The sequence below is a fragment of the Pituophis catenifer genome, unplaced genomic scaffold (assembly GCF_029215685.1).
Source record: "Pituophis catenifer annectens isolate HBS135680 unplaced genomic scaffold, rPitCat1.0.hap2 SCAF_80, whole genome shotgun sequence".
Lineage (NCBI taxonomy): Eukaryota > Metazoa > Chordata > Lepidosauria > Squamata > Colubridae > Pituophis > Pituophis catenifer.
Genome location: NW_027256960.1, coordinates 85,001 through 90,000, shown reverse-complemented (window position 1 = coordinate 90,000; position 5,000 = coordinate 85,001).

Sequence of the window (5,000 nt, the reverse complement as noted above, 5' to 3'; positions counted from 1 at the left end):
TCAGCCTTTCTCTTTCCCACGCCACGATGGATGCACGGGATCCCGGCTCCGGGGCCGCGGGCCTCGGTCGGCGACCTCCGCCGTCGCCTCGGTGTCCCCGCCGGACCCCGGGGGTGCCCGCGACGGGGAGACGGCCGGGTCTACCGGGACGGCCTCGGGCGGGTCCGGCTTACCGGGGCCCCGGCCGGATCAGCCTTTCTGTTTCCCCCGCCACGATGGATGCACGGGATCCCGGCTCCGGGGCCGCGGGCCTCGGTCGGGGACCTCCGCCTTCGCCTCGGTGCCCACGCCGGACCCCGGGGGTGCCCGCGACGGGCAGAGGGCCGGGTCTACTGGGACGGCCTCGGGCGGGTCCGGCTTACCGGGGCCCCGGCCGGATCAGCCTTTCTGTTTCCCCCGCCACGATGGATGCACGGGATCCCGGCTCCGGCGCCGCGGGCCTCGGTCGGGGACCTCCGCCTTCGCCTCGGTGCCCCCGCCGGACCCCGGGGGTGTCCGCGCCGGGCAGTCTTCCCGGTCTACCGGGGCCCCGGCCGGATCAGCCTTTCTGTTTCCCCCGCCACGATGGATGCACGGGATCCCGGCTCCGGGTCCGCGGGCCTCGGTCGGGGACCTCCGCCGTCGCCTCGGCGCCCCCGCCGGACCCCGGGGGTGCCCGCGACGGGCAGTCGTCCCGGTCTACCGGGGCCCCGGCCGGATCAGCCTTTCTGTTTCCCCCGCCACGATGGATGCACGGGATCCCGGCTCCGGCGCCGCGGGCCTCGGTCGGGGACCTCCGCCTTCGCCTCGGTGCCCACGCCGGACCCCGGGGGTGTCCGCGCCGGGCAGTCTTCCCGGTCTACCGGGGCCCCGGCCGGATCAGCCTTTCTGTTTCCCCCGCCACGATGGATGCACGGGATCCCGGCTCCGGGTCCGCGGGCCTCGGTCGGGGACCTCCGCCGTCGCCTCGGCGCCCCCGCCGGACCCCGGGGGTGCCCGCGACGGGCAGTCGTCCCGGTCTACCGGGGCCCCGGCCGGATCAGCCTTTCTGTTTCCCCCGCCACGATGGATGCACGGGATCCCGGCTCCGGCGCCGCGGGCCTCGGTCGGGGACCTCCGCCTTCGCCTCGGTGCCCACGCCGGACCCCGGGGGTGTCCGCGCCGGGCAGTCTTCCCGGTCTACCGGGGCCCCGGCCGGATCAGCCTTTCTGTTTCCCCCGCCACGATGGATGCACGGGATCCCGGCTCCGGGTCCGCGGGCCTCGGTCGGGGACCTCCGCCGTCGCCTCGGTGCCCACGCCGGACCCCGGGGGTGCCCGAGACGGGGAGAGGGCCGGGTCTACCGGGACGGCCTCGGGCGGGTCCGGCTTACCGGGGCCCCGGCCGGATCAGCCTTTCTGTTTCCCCCGCCACGATGGATGCACGGGATCCCGGCTCCGGGTCCGCGGGCCTCGGTCGGGGACCTCCGCCGTCGCCTCGGCGCCCCCGCCGGACCCCGGGGGTGCCCGCGACGGGCAGTCGTCCCGGTCTACCGGGGCCCCGGCCGGATCAGCCTTTCTGTTTCCCCCGCCACGATGGATGCACGGGATCCCGGCTCCGGCGCCGCGGACCTCGGTCGGGGACCTCCGCCGTCGCCTCGGTGCCCCCGCCGGACCCCGGGGGTGTCCGCGCCGGGCAGTCTTCCCGGTCTACCGGGGCCCCGGCCGGATCAGCCTTTCTGTTTCCCCCGCCACGATGGATGCACGGGATCCCGGCTCCGGGTCCGCGGGCCTCGGTCGGGGACCTCCGCCGTCGCCTCGGCGCCCCCGCCGGACCCCGGGGGTGCCCGCGACGGGCAGTCGTCCCGGTCTACCGGGGCCCCGGCCGGATCAGCCTTTCTGTTTCCCCCGCCACGATGGATGCACGGGATCCCGGCTCCGGCGCCGCGGGCCTCGGTCGGGGACCTCCGCCTTCGCCTCGGTGCCCACGCCGGACCCCGGGGGTGTCCGCGCCGGGCAGTCTTCCCGGTCTACCGGGGCCCCGGCCGGATCAGCCTTTCTGTTTCCCCCGCCACGATGGATGCACGGGATCCCGGCTCCGGGTCCGCGGGCCTCGGTCGGGGACCTCCGCCGTCGCCTCGGTGCCCCCGCCGGACCCCGGGGGTGCCCGCGACGGGCAGTCGTCCCGGTCTACCGGGGCCCCGGCCGGATCAGCCTTTCTGTTTCCCCCGCCACGATGGATGCACGGGATCCCGGCTCCGGGTCCGCGGGCCTCGGTCGGGGACCTCCGCCGTCGCCTCGGTGCCCCCGCCGGACCCCGGGGGTGCCCGCGACGGGCAGTCGTCCCGGTCTACCGGGGCCCCGGCCGGATCAGCCTTTCTGTTTCCCCCGCCACGATGGATGCACGGGATCCCGGCTCCGGCGCCGCGGGCCTCGGTCGGGGACCTCCGCCTTCGCCTCGGTGCCCACGCCGGACCCCGGGGGTGTCCGCGCCGGGCAGTCTTCCCGGTCTACCGGGGCCCCGGCCGGATCAGCCTTTCTGTTTCCCCCGCCACGATGGATGCACGGGATCCCGGCTCCGGCGCCGCGGGCCTCGGTCGGGGACCTCCGCCGTCCCCTCGGTGCCCACGCCGGCCCCCGGGGGTGTCCGCGCCGGGCAGTCGTCCCGGTCTACCGGGACGGCCTTGGGCGGGTCCGGTTTACCCGGGCCTCGGCCGGCCTAGAGTGTTTCTGTTTCCCCGCCTTGATGGATGTACGGGATCCCGGCGCGGGGGCCCCGGGCCTCGGTCGGGGACCTCCGCCGTCGCCTCGGTGCCCGCGCCGGGGCCCTGGGGTGTCCGTGACGGGCAGCCGTCCCGGTCTACCGGGACGCTCGGGCGGGACCGGTTTACCCGGGCCTCGGCCGGACCGGAGTGTTTCCGTTTTCTGCTTCCCTGCCAGGATGGCTGCGAGGGGTTGATTGAAAGAGCTGGTTTGACGTGAAAAGCTTGACTTCAAGTGAAAAGTTTGTTACAATTTCTGCCATCTTCCTTCCTCCAAAGTTTTGGGTGTAGTTTTCCCAGAGGAACCTCTCGTAGGCCTTTCATTTCTCATCTTAACTTCCCTCATTTATTCCATATTTTCCTTCCTCTTGCCGAATGGCCGAATCCAGTCCATTTCTAGTCAAGGAAATTATTCTTATTTCTTGCTGACCTATTTGCTTTGTGGAGCAAGTCGTTCTTAGGTCCCTTTGTTCTTTCTTCAACTTCTTCTGCTCCTTCTCTCGACGCTTTCTCGTCTTGTTCTCTTACTTGGCTCTCTTTTGGCTGTTCTTTCTTCTCCTCCCGTCGTCCGTCCCCACTTTCATCTCTCCATCTTTCCTGTTCTTGGTCATCTCTACGTTGTTTATCAAATAATTCCGCTTTCTCTCTTGAATCTACTCGATATCTTTGCTCTCGCCAGCTCGCCGATATTTCAGCTCGCCGATATTTTGTGCTTTCCCGTCGTGTTTCCCATCCATTGCGATCTCTCTGCTCTCCCTGTCTTCTCGGTAAATCGGAGATGAATTTCTCTGGGCGGGTGGTTTCTCATCGCGTGTCTTGTGTGCGCTCCCTACGTTTCGTCCATCCCGTTTAATATCTATCCCTCCCTCCCTCTCCTTGCTTTCTTCCATTGCTTCTGCTAATATCATTTCCAGAATGATAACCCTGAGCCTGAACCTGAACCTAACCCTAACCCTACAACTTTTCTCCCTAACCCTAACCCTAACCCTAACCCTAACCCTAACCCTAACCCTAACCCTACAACTTTTCTCCCTAACCCTAACCCTAACCCTAACCCTAACCCTAACCCTAACTCTACAACTTGTTTCTCTAACCCTAACCCTAACCCTAACCCTAACCCCAACCCCAACCCCAACCCTAACCCTAACCCTAACCCTAACCCTAACCCTACAACTTTTCTCCCTAACCCTAACCCTAACCCTAACCCTAACCCCAACCCTAACCCTACAACTGTTTTCTCTAACCCCAACCCTAACCCTATAACTTTTCTCCCTAACCCTAACCCTAACCCTAACCCTAACCCCAACCCTAACCCCAACCCTAACCCTACAACTGTTTTCTCTAACCCTAACCCTAACCCTACAACTTTTCTCCCTAACCCTAACCCTAACCCTAACCCTAACCCCAACCCTAACCCTACAACTGTTTTCTCTAACCCCAACCCTAACCCTATAACTTTTTTCCCTAACCCTAACCCTAACCCTAACCCACACTTTCGACTTAAAACCGTTTTTAGATTTAAAGTCGTCTTTCGACTTAAAGACGGACAGACGGCCCGGTCTACCGGGCCGCTCGGGCAGCCTCGGCCGGACCGGCGTCTCTGTTTCTGTTTCCCTGCCACGATGGATGTCGCGTGCGAGGGGTTGCTTTACATAGCTGGTTTGAAGTTGAAAGCTTCCGTTCTTGCCTAGATCTCTTGCTATCGCAAGCCTTCCGATCCAAGCTCCCATCGCAGTTTCAAGCGTCCTGCTTTCTTGGTTGGGAAAATCGGGGCGGCGAGACCTGACGCTCGCTTCCCCGACCCCGACCCTCACCCTTCTTCGAATGGTCTTTCTAATGCCAGCAGCGCTCAGGGAGAAATGTCACCCCCAGAAGACGAGAGCACAGCTTGCCCAATTCCGGTCTCCACACACCGGACTCGTCGACTTTCAAAACGTATTCCGCTTTTATGATCGTTTTAAAACTAAAACGACGATCCACCGGCGGCGATACTGACATTTAAGCGGAGAGCGGGAAAAGGGGCGGGAAAAAAAAAACTAAGTGCCTCGTTTCGGCGCCGGTCTACTCCGGAAGAGGTCAAAGAAAAGGGGGGGAAAACGAAGTGCCTCCTTTGGACGCCCGTCTACTCGGGAAGGGAGGCGAGGCGAGGCGAGGCCAAAAAAGAAAAGAAAAGAAGAGAAAAGGGGCGGAGGGAAAAAACTAAGTGCCTCGTTTCGGCGCCGGTCTACTCCGGAAGAGGTCAAAGAAAAGGGGGGGAAAACGAAGTGTCTCCTTTGGACGA